Below are 25816 nucleotides of genomic sequence, written 5' to 3'. Positions count from 1 at the left end.
CCCGGAGTTCCGCTAGGCACCGCACTGGTTCCCTCGGCTCCCCTCACTGTACTGCCCGGAGCTCCCAGCTCAGCCTCTGCTCCGAAGAAAACTGGTAAGCTGATCTCTTCATGTAATAACTTCTCCCGGCTGGGGGAGGGGACAGGAGCCAGCTGGGAGCTGGGGGGCTGCCTTTAACAGAAGGCAGAAAGGGGAGGGACAGAAATGATCAATGTGGAGTTCGGCATCTGGTCTCATTCATGAAAAGGGCTCCAAGGTAAGCACTCCACAGGCAGGCGGACGGGCCCCTGCTTCATCAACTGAGGCAGGCAGGAGGCAGCGATCGGCAGCAGGATAAGCTCTAGACTGGGAGCCGGGAGACCAGAGACCACCTTCCCGGTCCTGCTGCTGATAAGCTGTGTGTGCCTGGAAAAGTTACCAACCCTCTCTGGTCCTCAGTTGGTTGCCTCAGTGGTACAGTCAAGGGTTGGGAGGATCTCTTAATTTCCTTTTGGTTCTGATTTGATGACTGCAGAAATCTAGGCAGTCAAAGGCTGTGCTATCAAGGACCACCTTAAAGAGGAAAGAAATCACACAGTGCTCTGTGTTTACATGCTTAACATAAGGACGTGACTAGATGGGAACTGAGGAAGTCACTGTAATACCCTCTTGCTGCCTTACTGGGTCTCTGTCCCTAACCAAGAGCTTGAGGAATTACTGCAGACAATGTAGAAATAGACGGTAAGGTGAGAACAAGTGAAGCCCAGGTATTATATGACACTGGCACAGTGCACAAAAGCAAGATGGTTTTAGAGAAATACCTCTGGGCAGAATCGCGTTGACCATCAAAGCGGGGTTTCTGGGAAGAAGGAGCACAAAAACAGGTTGGGAAGTAGGTCATGCTAAAGCCTACAGTCCACTTGAGACATCATAAGCCAACTCAGTGTGAAAAAGCAGGCTCATGACTTAAAAGAGGTTGAGAACCCACCAAACATTAGATTCTGCTTAGAATGGGCACAAGAAGCCACTAAACCATCATGAAGTGGAGGACAGGATGACTGCATGGTGCAGTTAAAACAACCTGGGTCCCTGGAATTAGGGGGAAGTCAAGTCAAACCCTCATTCTACTACTAATTCAATGTGGGTCTGTGGCTGAGTATGTAACCCCAGTAAGCCCCAGCTGCTCCACTGGTCAAATGGGGAAAGGCCATCTGCTGGTTCTGATGATTATCAATGAGGTCATCTAGGTTCAAAACTTGGCACTGTTCCTGATACTCAGTAAAATGCTAAAGACAGCGGCTCTCTCTTTGATCTGATAAATATTGGCACTCAGTCCCAGAAAGTAAATTAATAAACACTTGAAAAGCCTCAGGTTGTGGGCATTTTCCTGTATTAATGAGGAAACTTTAAACCAGACTGCAGTTTGTGGCCATTTCAGAACATTTATTATCACCAGTCATTGTGACAATTTACTAGTGGGGAGTACTTTGGGGGGGTTGGGTGGAGGGACTTTCAGTCCTTTTTTCCAGGGCTGTAAGAGACAGAAGGTAATGGTGAAGAGAACACATTGTTAGAGAAAGGAAGGAATGAATTTCTTCTCTTCCCCATGCTTCCTCTTCTTTCTCCTTCTTGTTCATCATTATTATTGCTCAGCATTTGGTCTGTTCTGTTAGGTGACTGAAAAGGCACTGCTGTCTACTCAGTAACCTCACCGCAAAGGCAGGAATTGTCTAAGAAAACCAAACTACTTGAAAGATCAGGGTTCTGTCTAGTCCAGGGGTTGGGAAACTTTCTGTAAAGGTCCAGATAGTAAATACTTTTGACTTTGCAGACCACGTGGTTTCTGCGACAGCTGTTCAATCTTGCTTGTTGCTGTTTAGTCAGAAAGTTGTATCTGATTCTTTTGTAACCCTGTGGGCTTGAAGCCTTGCCAGGCTCCTCTGTCCACGGGATTTTCCAGGCAAGAATACTAAGTGGGTTGCTATTTCCTTCTCCAGTGGATCTTCCTGATCCAGGGATCGAACCCAAGTCTCCTGCATTGGCAGGCATATTCTTCACCATTGAGCCACCTGAGAAGCCCACGCAGCCTAGCTGGGGTAGCACAAAAACAACCAAAGGCAATACATACATGAAGGGGTGGACAGAGCTATGTCCCAATAAAACTTTGATTATGGAAATAGGTAGCAAGCCAGATTTGGCCATATTTGTCAACACACTTCTCAATCACCCTTCAACCCACTGCAATCTGATTATAACACTTCTCTACCACAAGGGCTCTAGAGATGTCACCAGTGGCCTCTGAGTCACGGAATAATATAAAGGATCATTTTTCAGAGCTTATCTCATTTTGACTTCTTTGCAGCATTAATGATGGCCTTCTATTTTTTTAAAATATTGTGGTAAAAATACATAGCATAAACTTTTACCACTTTAATAATTTTTAAGTGTATAATTCAGAGGCATTTTAGTATGGTCACAGTGTTGTAACACCATCACCATCATCCAGAACTTTTTCATTATCCCAAACAGAAACTCTGTATTCATTAAATAATAACTCCTCAATTCTCCTTCCTTTCAACCTCTGAAAACCTTGATTCAACTTTCTGTCTTTAGGAACTGGCCTGCTTAATGTTCCTCAACTCAGTGGAATCATATAATATTTGTCCATTTGTATCTGACTTATCACTTAGCATAGTATTTTCAAGGTTGTTGTAGCTTGAGTCAGAATGTCATGCCTTTTTAAGGTTGCACAATATTCCATTGTGTAGACATACCACATGTTGTTTATCCATTCATCTGTTGATGGACACTTGGACCTGTCAAATGTACTTCAAACTTAAAAGGTCTAAAATTGAACTAAAGTTTCCCTGAAAACGGTTCTTCTTCCTGTTTTCTCCATCACAGTGAATGACTTCACTGTCTATCTAACTCCTAGAGATGGAGAGGTAGGTGTTATCCTGAGTTGTCTTATTTCCTTACCAAACCTTCACCAGGTATGATACAGTTACCTTTGAGAGCTATCTCCAGTCTGCCCATGGCCCCCGATTCCAGCTGCCTCTGCCCCTATCTGGGTGGGCCTCTACTATCCCTTCCTGGCTTTTTGTAGCAAGACCGTATAACTTCCCTACTCTGGTCTTTCCTTTTCCAACCTTATTCCTCACTGCAACCACTGAGATGCTCCTAAAATGTGAATCTAGTCATGACATGCCCCTGATTCTTTTTTTAAACTTATTTTGAAATAATTTTATATTTACAGAACATTTTCAAAGATAATACAGAGTATCATGGTTTATCTTCCCCTAGTTCCTTCTAATATTAACATCTTAAATAGCTATGGTACCTTTATGAAAAGTAAGACATTAACATTGATATAATGATAGTAACTAAAATAAAGACTTTATATTTCTCCTGTTTTCCCCCAAATGTCCTTTTACTGTTCCAGGGTCCCATCCCAGGACCAACACATCTCTAGTCTTTTACCATGTATGACAGTTACTCAGTCTTTGTTTTTTATTACCTTGACCCTTATGAAGAGTACTGATTAAAGGCTTTGTAGAATGCCTCTCAGTTTGAGTTTATCTGATGTTTTCTCATAATTAGACTCTGGTTATGGCTTTTGGGGAGGTAGACCACAGAGGTGAAGTGCCATTCTCATCACATTTTTCAAGGGCACCCTATACCAGTACTACTGGTGACGCTGACCTTGATCACTTGGTTGTGGTGATGTCTGCCAGGTTTGTTCACTGTAAAATTACTACTGATAGTTTTCTTTTTCCATATCCTATTCATTAGAAATGAGTGAGCAAGTCCAGTGGAATTAAGTGCCACTTTCTGAAGAGGGAGTATCAAAGAATATTCAGATATCCATCACAATGATTAATACATATTTTGGGGAGATATTTTGAGGCTATGCAAATATTCTGTTTCGAAAAGTTTTATCCACTCATTTGAATATTCATTGGTAGATCTTGCCTGCAGCACTTCTTAATGTAGTTCTCTAAATGTCTATTTTCTGTTTCCCATCTACATTTATTAATCATTCATTCACATGGAATTCATTCATATGGAAGATTTGTCCCTCCCACCCCCATTTATTTATTAATTCAGTCATCTATTAATTCTTCTGTTTCTTAAAACCTTTTGATTACTTTCCATTATGGATGAAGTCCAAACTCCTTAACATGACACTTGCGAGGCTGTTTACAATCTGATCTCTTCCTGCCCCTCCAGCCTCCTCTTCCTCCCCTTTTCCTGTTCACACACACTCCACTGTCCAGACATCTTGAGCCACAAGAAATTATCCCCAAATGCCATGTGTCCTTGTGCTCCTTGTTGGTCCCTTTCTCTAGACTGTCATTCCCCCAGCCTCAGTGGGTTGGCTCTTGTTGCACTCTACCTCTTTGAAAACTCAGCTCAAATAAGCACCAAATACCGGAAACCACCTACATGCCCATTGATAAGAACTAAATGAATAATTTGTGATATCTATAAAATAGAATACTCTGCAGCAGTAAGATAAAGATTGAGCTTACTTCCTATATAATGATATGAAACAGCTCTAAGATTTATTCAGTGAGAAAAGTGGGATACACTACAGTGTGATTACTATCCAATTCTTTGTGCATATGTGTTTATAAGTGCTTGTATATGTATCAGCTATCTGCGGAAGAACACACCTGAGGCTACCCACAATATCTGCTTCTAGGGAGAGGAACTCAGTAGCTTCAGGGCAGAAATGGGGTCAAGACTTATGCCTGTGTAGGCACTTAGTCACATGTGGTTACCAAGCACTTGTGATGTGGCTTTTCTAAACTGTGATCTGTTGTACATAAATATACTTTGTATCAATGTGAAGACTTGGTACAGAAGAAGAATGTGAAATATCTTATTAATATGTTTTTTGTTGATTAGATGTTAGAATGATAATTTTATATTTGCTGGTTTAAATAAAGTATGGTATTATACAACTTGCCTTGTTTTACTTTTTAAAAATGCGACTACTAGAAAACTTTTAAATTACATATTTCTGTTGGACCACACGTCTATATCCCTGTCATACTTACAGAATTGTCAGAAATGTGAATGCACTGCTATTCCAAAAGTAAATAAAAATGAAGCAATGGTAATAATAACAGTTAATAATAGAAATAAGTAAGTACTCATATACAAATCTCCCTCCACCAATGATTCATTTAAAGGTCATGTCTCCTGGGAGTTGTGTCTTGACAGGCTCCCCACCCCGCTGAAGGCACGGCCCCTGGCCTTCGTCCCTAGGCATTCTCCGATTTGGTCCAATGCAGTATTTACTGTAATTGTTTCCTAATGTATCTGCCTTCACCAGTACAGAGTGAGGCCTCAATGATAGAAGATGTGTCTTCTGTGTCCCGTGGCTCCGCACAGAGCCTGGTTCAGCGTGCACTGAGTCAGGGAGTGAATGCCAGAAAGGGTCCTATAGGAAACTCTCCTCTTTTTGTGACAGAAGACGAGGTCCTCTAATGGCACATTTCAGATACCACGAAGGGGAAAATGAAAAGCAGAAATTTCCAGAAAGTATATCCCTCCCAGAAATGCAGACAACTGTTAACCTAACTGTTGCCTGACCCTGATATAGAACGTACAAGTAAGTGGGGGCGGAATACAAGTAACCAAAAACAGGGAAAATGAATGTTTTCCTAAAATCACACATTTCATGTAAAATATAATCATACACTACTGTCTGAATAACAAAGAAGAATAAGCCCATAGCAAATAGCACCTCTAAGGCTATTCTATTTCCTGCAAAGAATGTCCATCCCCTTATGAAGGAAGAAGTGAGGCCGTTTTCTCCATAGAGATATAGTATATGTATAGCTAAATGAGTCAGACTATCTTTATTTCCTTAAATATGCTTACACTGGATGGAATGGGTAGAAACAAAATCTCTGTCAAGAAGTTGGTTATTGGTCTGGGAGCAGGTGTTAGTAATTAACTCTCCCTTTGTGTGGACCACAGAGTCATTAAATAGCCAAGGAAGTGGGAATGAGGAAAGCAAAGGGGGAGTTCTTTGCTCCATTCCCCTCAAACATATGGAAAATCATGAGATGCTACAGCAAAGGAAGGCAGGGGTCCTTCCCTTTCTCCAGTTCCTGCTTATAACAGACTGACTCCCATAACCTGTAGGGCAGCTGTGCTGTTAGGCTGAGCACCTTTGGGGTCACTGAAATGAGGGCAATGCTTCTTGGCTTGACTTTGAATTTGAGACAGGAGCAGGGCCAGAGATGCTGTTGGGGAGATGCTCACACACAGCACAGGGGGCAGGCTCATCCCAAGTCATGGGTAGTGAATGCAGACATTGGGACCACTCATGTTGACCATATTCTTTATTTCAATCATTTACCCTAAGGCAGAGGTTCTCAAACTGTGGTCCCCAGACCAGCAGAATCAGCATCATCAGGAAGCTTGCTAGAGATGCAAATACTTGGGCCCCACCGCAGATCTACTGACTCAGAAACTCAGGGCGTGGGACTAATGGATTTGTGTTGCTCTATGTAACAGTTCTCTGTCTAATAATCTGAATTCAAACTGTATAACTTGAAAGGGTTATTACAATATATTTTATGTATTATCAATTAAAACATTTTATTTAAAACATTAAAACCATTTAAGTAAAAACATACTGTTTATTAAAGACATTTTCTTAGAAAACGTGACTGTCTGATACTAAAACATAGCATAAAGCTGTAATAATGAACAGTGGCAAATAAAACAGGTGTAGGGATAGACATTATTTGCATAACTGAACATGCAAAAGGATTTAATGTGCAAACAATGAATCACTACAGATCTGCAAGGAAAGGATGGAAAAGGGTTCAGAGAATGGCTATTTGGGAAGTAAAGTTATTTTCCTAAATAATACCATATACTGTTAATAAAAATAAACTGCAGGCAGATTTAAGATGAAAGCAGTAAAAAAAAAAAAAGGTCAATATTTCTATATTCTTGGAATGGGGGAGGACTTTTAAGCATAGCTCTTAAAAAGGCAGAAATCATAGAAGAAAAGATTTGTATGCATTTTTAAGATTCGGTAAATCAAAAATTTGCCTACCATTAACACAATTTAAAGTCAAACACATAGTAGAAAATGTACTTTGCTTGTTTATTTACTTAAAATATCAATGCTTATCATGTGCTCAGAGTTGGAGATACTGTGATCAGCAAAACCAGACTCAATTCCTATCTTTATGGAGCTTGCTGCCTGGTGCAGGAGGCCAATATTAATGAAACCCAACAAGTAAATTGAAAATTGAATGTGAAAAGTGCTGCAAAGAAAAGATACCTGGTGAGATGAGGCTTCTCCTCATTATGGAGGCTGGCTTGTGACAGGAGCAACAATGGCTTTCACAAGGACCCGAGAGGAAGCAGGTGTGGATGCAGAGAGAGTGGGCGAGTGGAAGCACAGCATCAGATTAGGCTGAAGACAAAGGGAGGGGCCATGACAAAGAGCTGCATCCTTTTCCTAATGAGAATCTGTTTCAAAACCAGAGTCAGCAGTTACACGACTAGAATTGCACTTTGCAAAGGCCACTCTGTCTACAGAGAAAGGGCTGAAGAGAGGTGAGAGGCAAGAGGGTAGGCTGGGAGGTCAGTGAGAAGATTATGGCTGGAGTCCAGCCGACAAGGGATAAGAGCTTAAACCACGACGGTGAAAAGAAGTGACTCATTTCAAAGGTAATTTACAACATCTATAATGGAAAAGAGTTTGTGTCCACAATAGACTTTTAAAAACTCACAAACCAGAAAATGCCAATTTTAATAGGGAAAGACTGGAAACAATGTTCAGTAGCAGAGTGGCTAAATGAAGTATGGTATATCTCAAAATCCTAGCCGATCATTTAAAGTGACTATGAGATATACTTACTGATATAGGTACATTTTGATATTATACTGCTTTAAGATAAGAGTAGGCCACTTAACTGGAAGAAGCGTTTTCTCCACAGATAATTCAGGGATAACTGGATATCCACAGGCAAAAGAATAAAGGTGGACCTGTACTTCACACCACGTACAAAAAATTAGCACAAAATGGATTACAGTCTATGGCAGGCAGAATAAGAGTTCCTCAAAGATGTCCATGTTCTAATCCTGAGAACATGACAAATACATTACATGGCAAAGGGTTACATTATGTGACAAAGGGTACTTAAGATAACAAATGGAATCAAAGTAGCTAACCAGATTACTTTAAAATAGGAATAGTACCTTGACTATCCAGATGGGTCCAATCTAATCACAAAGTTCTTTAAATGTGGAAGAGTGAGGAAGAGGAAATGGGGTACAGTTGTCCTTCCCTCAGTATCCTGGGGGGATTTGTTCCAGTACCCCCAAGGATACCAAAATCTGTGGATGTTCAAGTCCCTTATATAAAATCACATGATATTTGCATATAACCTATGCACATTCTCCTGTATACTTTAAATCATCTCTAGATTACTTATAACACCTAATACAATGTAAATGCTATGTAAATGATTGCTATAATGTGGCAAATTCAAGTTTTGCTTTCTTGGAACTTTTTAGAAATGTTTTTTCTAAATATTTTCTATCTTCAGTTTATTGAACTCATGGATGCAGAACCAGTGGATATTGAAGACTGACTATAATTTGATGTGAGAAGAATTCAACACATCATTGTTGGCTTCGATAAAAGAGCCATGAGCCCATGAGTGTGGATAGTCTCCAGAAAAGGAACAAGATAGAAATCTCTAGAGCCTCCACGTGGAATGCAGCCTGTTGATGCTGTGATTTTAGACTAGTGAGACCCACTTCAGACTTCTAACCTCCAGAACTGTATGAACATGAATTTGTGTTACTCCAGGCCACTGTTTGTGTTAATTTATAGCAGCCCTAAGACAGCCATATATAGATCTAAATGTAAGAGCTAAAACTGTAGAACTCTTAGAAGAAACTCAGAAGTAACTTCATGACCTTGTGTTAGCTGATAGTGTCTTAGATAAGATACCAAAAGCACAAGTGACAAAGGAAGAAATAAATGGAACTTCATCAAAATGAAAGACTTTTGTGATGCTACTGATAGAAAGTGAAAACACAAACCACAGACTGGGTGAAAATATTAACATATCATATGTCTGATAAGGGATATTTTCAGAATATACAAAAATTCCTAAACTTGGTTAATAAAAAGACAATCCAATTAAAAAAGTCAAAGGACTTGAATAGACATTTCTCCTCCAAAATATACAAATGGCCAATAAGCACATGAAAAGAGGCTCAACGTCATTAGTCATCAGGGAAATACAAATCAAAACCACAATAGGATATCACATCATACAGAAATACAGGTAATAGCAAATGTGGGTGAGAATGTGGAGAAATGAAAACACTCACACACTACTGGTGGTAAAATATAAAATGGTGCAGCTGCTTTGGAAAACAATCTGGCAGCTGCAGTATCAAGAGAAATGTAGAATTACCATATGACCCAGCAACTCCAATCCTAGTTATACCCCTAAAAGAAATGAAAATATATGTCCACACAAAAATTTGTACATGGATACTCCTAGAAGCATTATTCATAACAGCCAAAATGTGGAAACAACTCAAATGTTTGTCACCTGATGAATGAATAAAAATACCCAAACAATGGAACAGTATTTTGCAATAAAGAAAAATGAAGTACTAATACAGGCTACAATATCATGCCTTTCAAAAATACTATGTTAAGAAAAAGAAGCTAGTCACAAAGTCCCCTTATGAACTGATTCCATTTATACAAAATGTTCAGGATAGGTAAATTTATAGAGACAGAAAATATATTGGTAGTTTCTTAGTCCTGAGGAGTGTGAGAAGAAATGGGTAGTATTTCTTCTTGGGGTGATGAAAATTTCTAAAAATTAGATTGTGGTGACTGTTGCATAACTGTGAATATACGAAACTATGGTGCTATATGTTCTAAATGTATGAATAGTATATGTGCATTATTTTTAAGAAAAAAAAAATTTAAAGTATACCATAATATGGCATACTTAATTCTGTTCTGGGTAAACATAAAAGGCGATTTTTTTTTTTTTTTTTGGCCACATTGTGTGGCAGGCGGGATCTTAGTTCCCTGACCAGGGATTGAATTTGTGCCCTGTGCAGTGGAAGCAAGGAGTCTTAACCACCAGAACACCAGGGAAGTCCCATCACATTCCCATTTTTATTTATTTATTTATTTTTATTTTTTTCCATCACATTCCCGTTTTTAAAATTTTAGTTATTTTTCTACAATGGGCAGCAGAAGAATAAATGTAGTAAGGAAAAGAAAATTACTTTCATTTGGAAAAAAATGGGAACTATAACAATAAAAATGGGAAAGATTATGAGTCAATTCACAAATGAAGATATGCAAATGCAATATGAAAATGGAAGATGAAAAGCAAGTTAACATTATTGATGGCCAAAGAATTACAAAACCAAATAACATCATTCCATGTTCACCTGATAACAATTTTTGTGAATGGCAATACTCACTATAGGTTTCCCTGGTGACTCAGATGGTAGAGTCCACCTGCAATGCAGGAGGTCTAGGTTTGATACCTGGGTCAGGAAGATCCCCTGGAGAAGGGAATGGAAACCCACTCCAGTATTTTTGCCTGGAGAATTCCATGGACAGAGGAGCCTGAGGGCTATAGTCCATGGGGTGGCATAGAGTTGGACATGACTGAGCAGCTAACACTATACCTACTATGGGCAGGAGTTCAGAAAAATGGGTAGTCTGACATAAGGCTATTGAGAACGTAAATCTGAATAGCTGCTTTAAGAGCTGGGCTTCTCAAACTTTTAATGTGTACACAGAAGAGCAACCCAGTTACATCTTACCCTCAACTAGCTTTCCCCCTTCAATTCCCAATCCTACTTTACCTCTCTTTCTTTTTCACCTCTCTTTCTCTCCCTCCTCTCAGCATAAAAGCTAAGCTGGCAGAAGGTGTATCAAGGCCATACCTAGACAGGGAGTTCTGACTTCTGTTAACCTCAACTTGCTGGAACCAGCCACAATCTTGGCATTGAATATAACGAGCCCCCAAGCTGTTGAAACAGCCCTCTGAAGGCTGGTAATTGGCTCTGCTGGGGTATTTCCCCCAGCTTGAATGTAGAACTTTTTCATTTTTTAGTAATAATTTCTATCTGGGTCTTTTATTTTTTTTCTCCCCATATAAAGGATTTGAAGAAGATAACATGATGGCTGTAGCTACCAGTAAAAAGTAGCAAGAAGAAGCCAGTATAAATTGTAAAAGTAGACACCATAATTAAAAGCAGTTTAGTACCAACTGATGTGGGGTAAGGAGCTAGATACTTTACAAGCCTCTGAGGGTGATAATTCAAGTTCTTAAGAATAATTCCAAAGTAAAATCCAATAAAACAAATCATTAAGAAAGAGGTCAAGGTTTCAATAGTTACTGTGCATGTTATTTAATATTTATTGTGCCAGGCATTAGGTGGGAGGCAGACATGATCCCCATTTAATCCTCAAATCCTATGGATTAAGTATCACTGGGAAAGGTATGGGAAACCATATTTTCCATATGGTTTAAGAAAACATAAAAGTATATAGAATACTTTAGACCATGTTTTTAGGTTTCTAACTCCTGAATGTCTAATAATTTAGAAAAAAACAATTACCTTTATTTCTCCTGTTTAACTGAGCTTTCCCTTTGCAGCCCAGCACCTGGCATCAGGAGTGTTTAATCTAATTTAAAACACAATAAATGTAGTTAATCACTAACCCTGGCTTTCAGCTGAAATTGTTAGGCAAAAAATCAAATAGACTTCTTGCTGATAAAGAGCCTTGCTTCATAGTTCTTATGATCAATATACACAGCATATTTTTGAATGGATAGCCCACATAGTTAGTCTTTAGGCAATTATGAAATTTGTTTTCCCACAGTAACGAAATATAAAAATGGTGCTGTCATGTTCAGAAAAGTGTCAAGTGCCAATGCAAGGAGAAAGTTTTTAAAATTCACCTCTTGTATCATCAAGTTCATTACTTAGGGTGGTGGCAGCTGCTGTAACAGATAAACCTTCAGGTTTTACAGGCTTAATTAAGAGTTTATTTCTCATTTGGGTAAATTCCAGACGGTGGGGCAAGGAGTACTCTGCTCCACATGGCCACTTAAGACATCCAGGCCTCAGCACATGGCAACCAGGGGCACCCCAGACATAGACATCCACCTGGCAGATGAGGAGGGGAGAAAGTGGAGGATCGTTAGGACTGGCCCACCTTCCACTAGTCACATCGAACTGCAAGAAGGCTAGTAAATATGACTGATCTGTGGGCCCAAGAGAAAGAATCACAGGTCTGGTGGAGGGTTCATCGTTGTTACCTGTATTATGCAAGAGTGTGATGTCTATTTGTTGTAAGGTGAATTTGAATAGCTCAGGTTTATGCTATGCTATGTATGAGGCTTAAATGTCTATTTTGTATCCAGATTTTCTCCTGCCTTTGTTTCATTTCAGTCCAGCCAAGAAACGTGATGAATTCACTGAAGAAGCACGTCTCATCATCCCATCATTTGACGCTCAGATTCTTCAGTTTCAGAAACAGAAGCTTCAGCTTCAGTGAGGGAGTTACTGCTTATTCTGCGGGGTGCAGAGAGGTAAGGAAATGAAAATCAAGGGCCTACTCTATGCTGCCACTTGACAGACATGATGTTATTTAATATTAATAAGGAAGGAATTTTTTGAAAATTACTTAGTTGCAGGGCTTCCAGCTGGCGCAGTGGTAAAGAATCCATCTGCCAATGCAGGAGATACAAGAGACTCAGATTCAATCCCTGGGTTGAGAAGATCCCTGGAGTAGGAAATGGGAACCCACTCCAGTATTTCTGCATGAAAATCTCCATGGACAGAGGAGCCTGGCAGGCTGTCATCTACGGCGTTGCAGAGTTGGACAGGGCTGGGCGCACACACACTACTACTACTAAGTTGTAAAAAACTTAGCTCTTTTAATAGAGAAGACTCAGTTTTCTTAAATAATCAAAGATCAATGAAGAATACACAAAGCACTGGAAACCATTTTGATAAAACCCAGAATCTTTCTTGGCTGATTACTTAGAAGGTAAAAAAAAAAAAAACCTTGCACAGTCTCATGAAGGACAGACCAATAGTCCAAGAAAACTTTCTTATTTTAACAGATGAAAGAAAATTGTTTGAGTTTTATATAAATATACTATTGATATTAAAGCTTATTTTTTTGCAAGTCACTTTAGAGCTCTTTTACATATTAATATTGGCAATACCCTGTGGAGCTAGAATAACATCACATATACATATCCATGGACATACATAAACATGGAGATGGACACAGACAGCCTATAGTTTTTGTTCCAAAACCTTAACCATGAATCAGGTACAACAAATACACAAGTCACTAGTTTATGAATGACAGCTGAGCCCAAATTGTTTCTCTGGCAGATAGAATAAGTTATGGTTACCCACTCATATGGCTAAAGCTCTTTACTTTTTACTATGTGGAGAAGAGTTTTTTTATTGAAGTACAGTTGATCTACAGTATTATATTAGTTTCAAGTGTACAACATAGGAAGTCAATATTTTTATAGATTATACTCCATATATCAATGTATGACAAAACCCACTGAAATGTTGTGAAGTAATTAGCCTCCAACTAATAAAAAAAAAAAAGTCATTATAAAGCATTGACTATATTCCCTGTGCTATACAATATATCCATGTATAGCAGTTTGTACATCGTAGTTTGTACCTCTTAATCCCCTGCCGCTATCTCTCTCTTCTCTCCCCATTACTAACCACTAGCTCATTTTCTGTGAGTCTGTTTCTGTTCTGTTCTATTCGTTTGTTTTATTTTTTAGATTCCACTATAAGTGGTAAAATATGGTATTTGTCTAGAGAAAGGAGTCTTATTTCTATTTGCCAGGTGAGAAAGCTAAGGCTCACAGAAGTAGACAGCTCTGCCAAGGTTGCGGTAGTAGGAAGAAGCGGACCTCCATTTGGGTGTTGCCTACGTCCAAATACTTTCTACTGTATCACCGTTTCCTGAGATGCCAAGCATTCTTAGGTGACACTGCAGGCTGCCAGGAAGGGGGGGGGTCCTGACAAGGGCCACGACTCTCAGAGTCGAGGAGCCCTGTTTATTACAACAACGCCTACAACTCACGGTGAAAGCACTTGCCTTGAATCCTAAGCACCGACTCTGCCATGGTAAAGGTGGAGGGATGAGGGGATTTTCCATGTTAGTTGTTCTCCACTTTCAACTTTTGCGGTTTCCAGTAATAATCACTTTAGGAAGTTGGGCATATACCTGAGAGCAAGAGATTTCAAGGTACTCTTCATTCTTACTTAAGGCAGTTTTCCTAGGCTTGAACCTAGGCTATTTCAGACAATATAATATAAACAGAAAAATGGATGGATATCAACAATGTCTGAATAATGTCTATGAAGAAAATTCAATGTAAGAATAGTAAATGTGAACCGAAGTGTATACGTGTGTGTGTGTGTGTGTATTGATGTCACTGGTAATAGAGCAGTGGTCTGTAAACTTTCTGTGTGTGTCTACAGCACTATTTCAGATACTCAAATTTGAGGCTGCACACTTGAAGGATTTCAAAGGTGAACACTAGTTATGAAAAAAAAACAAACTTCAGGAAGTGCAAAAAACTTTCCACACTTGTCACACTATTTACTTTTGTTGCCCTGCATTCAGGAAGAATTGCTTGCTGTCCTGACCACATGCTTTTTTATATTCACAAGAAGCATTTTCATATTGCAATAAATGACCATTTTCCATATGTGTGAGTTTGATGCAACACAGAAAACCATGCCTCATTCTGTGCCACATCGCATAACCTGTTCAGTTCAACACACCATCTGACAGACACTGGAAGATAATCTGTTCTAGGATGAAGCAAAAACAAATCCATTCTATCCAGGTCAAAATTTGGCAAAACACCCAAGTGCCACAACGACACAATAACCCATACCAGTGGCGGCAGGCATTCACGTCACCTAATTAGAAATGTGTCGAATAAAAGTCACAACATTTGTGCAAGTGAAATATTAAGCTCCTTTTCACATATACAGCCCTTCACCCGGCCCATAAACATGCCAAGAGAGATTCAACATCATGTTTCAAGTACAACACTAAAGAAATAGTTTCTTTCAGGAACAAAAAAGCCAACGCAATGTTAAAAAAAGAATCACTACACTAAGCCCAAGAACAGCGCAATAAAATTGCCAAGAACGACAGCATTTCTGTCTACTCAGTGGACCTTTAAGCGACTGTCTCCTAACAAATACTCTGCCTGTGCCAGTGATGTGTGATTTAAGAGAGGAAATACTTAGGGGCTTAAGAGACCTTTGCAGGGAGCCTGGAAGCTGGCTGCAAGTTTGAAGACATCTGCATTCCCTGGAATCTAGGTTCATTTCTCTCTGGGAACCACCAGGATGTAGAGTCCATAAACTGTGATTTTAGAAGGTCTCTAAAGTAGGCAATGAATCAGAACAAAATGAAACTCAGTGCAAGTAGGTAGCAATTTATCATGGCTTTGTCCCCAGTATATGCAAGAAAATTCAGACAGAGGTAATGGCAAAGGGATGGGTCAGTGAAAACACTTTAAAGCTTGATAATGTATCCAGGAGCAGAAGGAAGCTGAACAGAGTTGGTTCTCATTTCCTTGGCTCAGCGACTATTTCCTGGGTGTCTGCATTGTGCGGGTGTTAGAAGCTTCTAGATGAATGAGATACACTTCTGTGTTCCAGGGGCTCCAGGGAACAGAGAGAAGGCACTGCCTCTCTGGTGAGATGTCAAGGCAGAGCCGTGGTCTCTTAGAGCTACTCACTGGCTCTCGCTGAGGTTTTCTACTGCACTTGTGGGACCAGTGAGATTTCTCTGCTTCTCAAAAATCCCAACTGATTCTGGACTTTTCAGCATGATTTAGGACGTAGACTTCTGTGTCTGGGTCCTGTTTCCTCACAGTTGGAACGTTCTGTACACCGACTGTGATAACGGTAGCCAGTTATTTCTAACTCATTGCTTAGGAAAACATCCCACTAATACATAAAATCTTTGCATGGAGTCCTTTCTGTGTTATAAATCTTATAACAAACTCACGACCTCATAGTTTGCATAAATGTATTCACGGGCATTTTTCAACCTCCGTCTGCCCCCTAAAGGCTCTGAGCCCAGACCTGACCTTGTCTGATTCTGTATCCTCCACTGTCTTCTGCATATTTCCATCTGCAAGTCTTATCAACATTTGAAATCCAAAACATCTACAATTAGATTCATAATCTGGTAGTTATGAATGTCAGTTTTAACATGAGACTGCTTGGAGTCAAATTCTGGTTGCACCACACCGCAGCTATGTATCCTCGGGCAAGTAACTTTATCTCTATGTGCCTCTGGGTCCCATTTATAAGATCTGATGATTGATAGTACCTATCCCTGATGGTTGTCATGAGAATTAAACGAGATATTGTGTGTGAAACACTTAATGTGGTGTCTGATGCATACTAAGAGCTCAGTAAACATTTGCTTTTTTTTTTAAACTATTCATTGCAAAATTGATGTCCATAATTTTGTCATTGGTACCAACCATTCTTCTCTAAATGGGACAGGGAGTGTTAAAGACAGGAGCGGCTTCTGCCAGTTGCTGTCAGTATCTGTAAGTTTGGGAAAGGCTATCCCCCAGAAGTCCCCTTTAGAGAGCCACAGTGTACATGAGCATGCCAAAAGCTCAAAGAAGCACTGCAGAGAAGCCTGTTCAACCCTGTTCAATCCAGTGTTTCCCAAATGTGTTTGTCTATAGAACAATTTCCAGTATTTTACAACATGTGTTTTAGGGAAACATATGTTAGTGTTGCACTAAAACTTCTTCTCTTATTCACCACACATGCAGTAAAAAAGTCCTGGCAAATTCCTTCATATGTCTCCTGATTCCAACTCCTCTTCTTTACTCCCATGCTCCACCCCCTGACCCCTGACGCCACCAGTCCAGTTCCTCATTTCCTCAGGCCTGGACTAAGGTTAGAGCAGCCAGGGAGCCCACCCTCTCCATCCTACTCCCCTTGTCAAATTATCTTCCTAAGACATCAAACTGACATCATGGCATATGGTCCCATCACTTCATGGCAAATAGAAGGGGACAAAGTAGAAGTAATTACAGATTTTACTCTTTTGGGCTCAAAAATCACTGTGGACGGTGACGGCAGCCATGAAGTTACAAGACACTTTCTCCTTGGAAGGAAAGTTATGACAAACCTAGACAGCATATTAAAAAACAGAGATATCACTTTGTCGATAAAGGTCCGTACAGTCAAAGCTATGGTTTTTCCAGTAGTCATGTATGGATGTGAGAGCTGGACCATAAAGAAGGCTGTAAGTGTTAGTCGCTCAGTTGTGTCCGACTCTGTGACCCCACGGATTGTAGCCCACCGGGCTCCTCTGTCCATGGGACTCTCCAGGCAACAATACTTACTGAAAGTGGGTTGCCATTCCCATCTCCAGGAGACCTTCCCAACCGAGGGATTGAACCCAGGTCTCCTGCATTGCAGGCGAATTCTTAATCAGCTGAGCCATTGCAGCTAATCTAAAGAAGGCTGAGTGCTGGAGAATTGATGCTTTTGAATTGGTGCTGGAGAAGACTCTTGAGAGTCACTTGGACTGCACGGAGATCAAACCAGTCAATCTAAAGGAATCAGCCCTGAATATTCACTGGAAGGACTGATGTTGAAGCTGAAGCTCCAATACTTTGGCCACCTGATGCAAAGAACCAACTCATTGGAAAAGACCTTGATGCTGGAAAAGATTGAAGGAGAAGAGAGTGGTAGAGGATGAGATGGTTAGATAGCATCACCAACTCAGTGGATGTGAATTTGAGCAAACTCCAGGAGATAGTGGAGGACAAAGGAGCCTGGTATGCTGCAGGGGGTCACAGAAAGTCAGACATGACTTAGCAACTGAACAACAACAAACAACAACAACAAATACATCAAAGTCAGGGTAATGGGTTGAATTGTTTCCTCCAAAAGATGGACCAACTGACCTAAACCCCAGAACTTATAACTGTGGATAATGGAGTTAAGGTCATGCTCCCCCAAAACACAGCCCCTTGGCATATTTTAAGCTAAAGGAATTTGAGAAATGGTAGGTGCAGGGAGGACTCTATGATCTTCCCCTGATCAGAGAGTCAAACATGACTGAGAAACTAACACTTTCAGTTTTGGGCTTCCCTGATGGCTCAGATGGTAAAGAATCTGCCTTCAGTTCAGGAGACCTGGGTTTGATCCTTGGGTTGGGAAGATCCTCTGGAGAAGAGAATGGCTACCCACTCCAGTACTCTTGCCTGGAGAATTCCATGGACAGAGGAGCCTGGCAGGTTACGGTCCATGGGATTGCAAAGAGTTGGACATGACTGAATGACTAACACCTACATTCACAAACTCTGGCACTCAGATCTTTTGGTTCCACTTAGAGATACAGCAGTGTTAAATTATATATTCCAGGAGGCACACAGAAAGTAAATACAGATTCTGGGTTTGCTAATCCACCAGGTGATGAAAAAGAAAACAAATTGATTTATAGGATAATAAACTCTTTTAGAATCCAGGTGAAGGACTGGATCACCTCTAAGAGGTGATCTCCTTACTCATGGCCATTTGGTAAAGAAGTTCATGGCCCTTCCACAGAAGTTCAGTTGTCCTGGGAGTCTAGATATTTTCAAGCTAGAGAAAGCCAGGCATATGATTAAAAACTGACTTTGCCAAGATCACAGAGCCTAAGAAAACTGAGATCAGATTATCCACCCGTGTTTTTGGATAGGAACAGATGAACGTCAAAGAAAATATATTTTTTAAATGATGAAATGGAATCAATTAAATATGATGCCTAAGGAATCTTATTTCATTTATTTAAATGGTTTCCTCTTAAATGATTCCCTCCTGCATATTTGTTTTCTTTAAAAAATCATGGAAAATGAAAATACCTTACCAAAAATTATTCATAATCCTACCACTTTTCCTGTTTTGTGGGGAGAGTGGAGAAGCAGATAGCTTTTTCGGTGTTCATTAAGTGGAACTAGAAGGGCAAAAATTTGAGCAGTGGCATTTGAGCAGTGTATCATTTGCATCATTTGAGCAGTGGCACTTTTAGACTTAGTAGGAGAAGACAATGTAAGGGGATCAAACCAGTCAATCCTAAAGGAAATCAGTCCTGAATATTCATTGGAAGGACTGATGCTGAAGCTGAAACTCCAATATTTTGGCCACCTGATGTGAAGGACTGACTCATTGGAAAAGACCTTGATGCTGGGAAAGATTGAAGGCAGGAGGAAAAGGGTATGACAGAGGATGAGATGGTTGGATGGCATCACCGACTCAATGGACATGAGTTTGAGCAAGCTTTGGGAGTTGGTGATGGACAGGGAAGGCTGGCATGCTGCAGTTCATGGGGTCGCAAAAAGTTGGACACAACTGAGCGACTGAACTGACTGAGGAGAAGACAATGAAGTAAAGCAGTAATTTTTTTCTCTCTATTCATATCAAGTTCCCCCTTCCAACCCACGTTTTGCTCAAGCCTATTACCTTCAGGTTGCTTCCTGATCCTGACAGTTGGTCTACTAACATTTCAAAATCAGTGTGGTCAAGCAATGCCTTCACTGTTCATCCCCAAGATCTCTCTTTCAACTTTGTATTGTTATATTCACTCATTCTTTTGGGTTTACAAAGACTTCTTGGGAAGCACTCGACCCAGCATACATATGTTCCTCACGTGTAGCAGCATGATTAAGGATTAACCTCTGGTATCAGATCATCAGGGTTTAAACCTCAGGTCTATGGTGTGTGTGCATGCTCAGTTGTGTCTGACTCTTTGATACTCCATGGACTGTAGCCTACTAGGCTCCTCCATCCATGGAATTTTCCAGGCAAGAATACTAGAGTAGGTTGCCATTTCCTACTCCAGAGGATCTTCCCGACCCAGGGATCGAACCCGCGTCTCATGTCTCCTGCCGTGGCAGGTGGATTATTTATCACCGCGCCATGCAGGAAGCCCTCTCAGGTCCATCAGTCGCTATAATTTTGGGCAAGTTATATTGAGTTCAATTGGTCCCTCAGAAAATGGGGAACAAGACTAGTAGCTGTATCATAAGACTGTCGTGTTTAATGAAGGAATAACATGTCAGGTTCTCAGCATAAAACTTGAAATACAGAAGTACCATCCCTCTTCCAAAAAAAAAAAAAAAAACAACAGCAAAAGAAAACCAACGCCAAACAATGTTAGGCTGATCCCATTCCATTTCTAAAGTGCAGAACTCCTGCTCTGCTGGACTGATGTGAAGTCCACAGAGACATAATCTAATTAATCAGAGTAAGTGATTATTATCTCCAAATGTGAGTCAGGGAAAAACATCTCAGAAATGTGTGGATTTCAACATTCTCCCCACCCACCCAAGAGCAGTGGGATAAAAGAGGCTAAGACACTGTCTTGTTAGATGAAACTGCTCTTCTCCCACAAGCTGCCTAAGAAAGCAGTCCCAGGGAGGGGGCCCAGGCTCACTCCACCCACAGGAAGCTGCAGGAAAGCTCCTAGTTTGCACTGATCAGGAACCTTCTTTTAGAGTCATTCAGGATGTGGGGCATCACAGGACAAACTTGTTTACCTTCATCACTCCCTCCCAGCCCTTGGTCTTCTGGGTCTCATCTTCAGACCAGTCGGCCCCTCCCTTCTTGAGGTCGCTCTTCCACTCTCTCTGACAGCCCCAACCCTTACGGCTCTGACTTCTGAAATTAAGAATCTTTCATCCCACTTAGAGTTAGATCACGTAGTAGCTGCAAGCGTCTTAACTCTTCTGCGTCTCAGTTTCCTGTGTAAAATGGGGCTAATAATAGTATCTAGACCATGACCATGCGTGTGTGCTCAGTCATGTCAGATTCTGCTACCCCATGGACTGTAGCCCACCAGGCTCCTCTGTCCATGGAATTCTCCAGGCAAGAATACTGGAGTGGGTTGCCATTTCCTCCTCCAGGGATGGAACCTATATCTCTTACGTCTCCTGCACTGGCAGGTGGGTTCTTCACCATTAGCGCCACCGGGGAAGCCCTAATAGCATCTGGGATTTAGGATTATTGAGAGGACTAGAGAAGTTATCCCGAGAAAAGCACTCAGAATACCACTAGGCACATGGTACACACTCAATAAACCTAGCTCTTATTACTATGGTTTGCCAGCATTGACACTGAAGCAGACTCCCCATAGCTTCATCTTATTTTCCTTTTCTTTAAAAGCTTTTTATTTATTATTATTTTTTTGCTGCACCATACAGGGTCTTAGTTCCCTGAACAGGGATCAAACCTGGGCCCCCTGCAGTGTAAGTCCTAACCACCAGGGAAGTCCTTTCATCTTCTTTTGTGAATGCCCCCTTCCCTTTTGCCCATGAACTGGACCTGGCTGGCCTCTGAGGCTCGCTCCTCATATCTTGAATATCTTAGGGCCTAGATAAAGGTAAATACTCTTTTGCCGCCAGACCCTTTGCTACTTCCAAAGCCAAGGCTGCATCTTCTCCAAAGACTTTCAGTCCCCTTGAAGTTCATGTTCTTCTAACCATTTCCCCTACACCCTGTCTTGCTCCTGTATCTGCTATTCTCCACACAGAAACCAGAGAGATCTTTTAAAAATTTAATTCAGATTATATGCCTCTTTTGCTTAGAACCCTTCTCTGATGCCCTGTTATATTTGGAACAAGACCCAAAGCTTGCCTACATGTCTGCTATTATATCACTCACCTCAAAGGCCAAATAGAAAACCTGGCTTTTTTTGCAGTTCCTGAAACACACAGCACTCACCCTCACTCCAGGACTTCTGCACTTGCTTGTTTCCATGGCCCTCAATACCCACAATCTGGATCCTTCATATCATCTAGGTCTGAGAGCAAAGGTCATATCAGAAAATCCTTCAAAGAGCTCTCAACATAAGTAGCCCCGTGCTCACTATCACTTTACTTCCTCTATTGTTCTTGTGGCATTCCCAACATCTGAAATGATCTGGATTTTTTTTTTTTAACTTTTCCTATCTTTCCTCTCCAGGATATAAGCTCCATAAGATTAGGGATCTCTCTGAGCTTAGAATAGCGCCTGGCCCATAGTAACCATCAATAAAAAAACAAACAAAACTACAAGGTCTAAAGACATTGAGCTGTGGCGTTGGACAGACCAAGGTTTGCATTTGAGCTCTGCCATGTATGGGCTGTGTGATCTCTGACAAATTATTTACCTCTCCCAAACTCAAATTCCTCAAAGTAAAATGTGGGGGTGGGGAATGGTTCCCTACCATCACAGCTGTCGGGACTATTAATGAGATTTAATCTACAGCACCTAACACACTGCTGGGAAAATTTCAACCATTCAACAAATAGTTGTGGTAGTTATTATTATCCAGAGGACAACACAGACCCTAAACTTTAGTAAGATTAAGGCTAGTTAAACTTGGATCTGTTTCTCTTTTTCAGAGTGGAGCAGAAACAGAATCTAGCCAGAAGGATGTTTCTATCATTCCCACCCAGATAGGGACTTCCCATTTTGGACAACTGCCTCCCTTTGTCTGAGAAAGAGAGCAGATCATCACATCACCTTCCTGAGAATAATCAATGCCATATTTAGGGTTTTAAAGCTGACAGATGATGATCCCAAGGTATCATAACTCCTTGTATAAATTAGCAAGAGGAACTAAATTTTCCATAACCTAATTGAGTGCATTTAGAATGAAAAAAAAAAAAAAGAACATATTTCCCTGAGAAGAATAAGGGAAATTTTCAACTCTGTCCTGCTAAGGAAGGGTCTATTTCATACAAACAATGCATACATGTTCCCTCGAGCCTCCTGCTCTTCTGAGAGCTCTTGGATCCAACTTCTCCTTTACTTTCCTGCTGGGGGTCTCTGGATAATTAAAATAAGGAGAAAGGGGGCTGGTCTGTTCTATTCCTCAACACTCATGGCCAACAGACAAAGCATACATATGTCTGTATAGCACTTTCCTCCTCTGGGGATCCTCCAGAAGCTTTCCAAGTGCTAGCAGGGTCATTTTTTATTTCAAAAGAAGTTACGTCAAGCCTTCTAGGCAATTTGTGTTTTTCAGCCTGCTCAATAAACTAGTGCCATACAGAGAGTTTTAGGCCCTTCGTTCATGGGCCTGAAAAAAAGCATAATTAAAAATTCTCTTATTCTTCTAAAGGTGGCTTTGGATGAGAAGTAGGTAAAGCAAGTAGTTTGCCATGCTTACATCAGGGAAGGGCAGCCAGGGGTGTGAGTGGAAAACGGTTCAATCTTAGGCAGGCTGAGCTTCAGACTCCAGGGAGACTTCCAAGTAGAGATGTCTAGGGTGCCATTGACCACATCCCTAAGGAATTCCACTGCAAGGGATTCCTTGTGCAAGTTACAACCGAGAATGTCCTCTGACCTGAAGTTACTGCAGCTAAAGGGTAATTTACAAAGCGAAATCCAAATTGAATTAAGGGAGATTCTGGGGTGGGAAGATAAGAGGAACATAGGTAGAAAGGCAGAGAAAGGACTAAGGGCAAGAACGAAAGTGAACTAGGAATGTAATATCAGCAGTATGTACAACAGCCAAGACATGGAAGCAACCTAAATGTCCATCAACAGATGAAAGGATAAAGATGTACATATACACAATGGAATATTACTTAGCCATAAAAGAATGAAATAATGCCATTTGCAGCAACATGGATGGACCTAGAGATTAGCATATTAAGCAAAGTAAGGCAAACAAATATCTTATGATATCACTTAGATGTGGAAGCTAAAAATGATACAAATAAACTTACTTATGAAATTGAAATAGATTCACAGACATAGAAACCAAATTTAGGATTACCAAAAAGGATAATGGGGAGTGGCAGGGGAGAGATAATATTAGGAGTTTGGGATTAATATATACCAGCCATGAAATTAAAAGACACTTACTCCTTAGAAGGAAAGTTATGACCAACTAGACAGCATATTAAAAAGCAGAGACATTACTTTGCCAACAAAGGTCCGTTTCGTCAAGGCTATGGATGTGAGAGTTGGACTATAAAGAAAGCTGAGTGCCAAAGAATTGATGCTTTTGAACTGTGGTGTTGGAGAAGACTCTTGAGTCCCTTGGACTGCAAGGAGATCCAACCAGTCCATCCTAAAGGAAATCAGTCCTGAATATTCATTGGAAGGACTGATGCTGAAGCAGAAACTCCAATACTTTGGCCACCTGATGCGAAGAGCTGACTCATTGGAAAAGACTCTGATGCTGGGAAAGATTGAAGGCAGGAGAAGGGGACGACAGAGGATGAGATGGTTGGGTGGCATCACTGACTCAATAGACATGAGTTTGAGTAAATTCAGGGAGTTGGTAATGGACAGGGAGGCCTGGAGTGCTGAGGTCCATGGGGTTGCGAAGAGTCAGACATGACTGAGTGATTGAACTGAACTGACACTACTATATGTGAAACAGATAAGCAACAAGGTCTTACTGTGTAGCACAGGGAATGTACTCAATATCGCATAATACCTATCATGGAAAAATCTGAAAAAGAATATACATATTTGTGTGTAACTGCTCTACACATGAAACTACACATGAAACTAACACAACATGTGTTACACATCAATTGATTACACATCAATTTAAAAAAGTGATCCAGGACACACAGAGGCGGAGCAAGAAGAAGAGAAGCAGGAAAGCAGAGGACACACTTAGACACATACAGAAGGTAGAGAGATGGACATTTTTGCTAGCATTTTCTAAGTTCATCTTTATTCACAATGCTCAATCCTTTTGGTGATCTTACTTTATGTAAGTGTAGCTTTAGTCCATGAAAGCAGTCAACATGCTCTGGGCAAACTTGAGGCAGAGCCTTCCAGCACAACGTTCCGGGGTGACAGCTGCTTCCTGCCTTGTCCAACATGGTAGCCACTAGCCACTGTGGCTACCGTGCGTGGAAAATGTGGCCAATTGAATTCAACTGAATTTTAAATTTCATTTAATTTTAATGCATTTCTCAGAATACAGTGTGAATAACAAAGAGAATAAAAGTGAAATATATTATACTGTATCAATGAACATTTAAAATATTGAATAGCTATGTAATTATTTCAATTATTTCTATAATTATTTATAATTATAGAAAACTATAACCATTATGTACAACTGATGATTTCATAGATACTGTATTATTTAGAATAATAAAAAATGAAATAGTGCATTTATTTGAAGACAAATACTAAGTAAGTAATAGTACATATGGTATATGAACATGGCATAAATTGTGAAGGCTAAATGACTATGTAGTCCAGAACGTAGTTGACTAGACAGTGTCTTCTAAGCACATCATACTAAAGAATTTTCTAGGCAAGAAATACTGGAGTGGGTTGCCATTTCCTTCTCCAAAGGATCTTCCCAACCCAAGAATTGAACCCACATCTCTTGTGTCTCTGGCATTGGCAGGCGGATTCTTTACCACTCGCGCCACCTGGGAGGCCCCAAAGATGGGAAATTGACTTCAATTTGCTACCTTCCACTCACAGTGCAAGAAAGTAGAGTTGCTTTTCAGCTGTTGACACAGAAGAGAAAGACAGAAGAAGAAGGAGGTGTGAGACTGCAAAGTCTGCCAAGAAAGCAGAGACTTAGGGGAATTCAAGCCAAGCTCTGTGCTTGTTGTAGAAGCTATTGGGCCATTCACAGTCATGACGCCAGCTTTTGTATTTGCTTGCTGGGTGAATCAGGACAAAATGGTGATGAAGAGATGTCAGATGTGCTATTGGAATAAAGAAGGTGGTC

At 40.6% G+C, this 25816-nt stretch overlaps 1 protein-coding gene and 1 long non-coding RNA gene across 6 annotated transcripts in view; one reads left to right on the top strand and one right to left on the bottom strand.

Annotated features, from left to right (window-relative positions):
- The window catches only part of THSD4 (thrombospondin type 1 domain containing 4), a 630092-nt gene that overhangs the window by 227552 nt on the left and 376724 nt on the right, over positions 1–25816 (bottom strand). The window lies entirely within an intron of this gene.
- Positions 10–25816, top strand: LOC122443115. The gene is made up of 3 exons (XR_006269926.1): positions 10–94; positions 12475–12614; positions 25484–25816. It is a non-coding gene; the product is annotated as an uncharacterized LOC122443115 (long non-coding RNA).

This window comes from Cervus canadensis, chromosome 6 (assembly GCF_019320065.1).
Source record: "Cervus canadensis isolate Bull #8, Minnesota chromosome 6, ASM1932006v1, whole genome shotgun sequence".
In the NCBI taxonomy this organism is placed as follows: Eukaryota; Metazoa; Chordata; class Mammalia; order Artiodactyla; family Cervidae; genus Cervus; species Cervus canadensis.
Note: the sequence above shows the minus strand (reverse complement) of the source record. Positions and strands in the feature narration are given on the sequence as shown.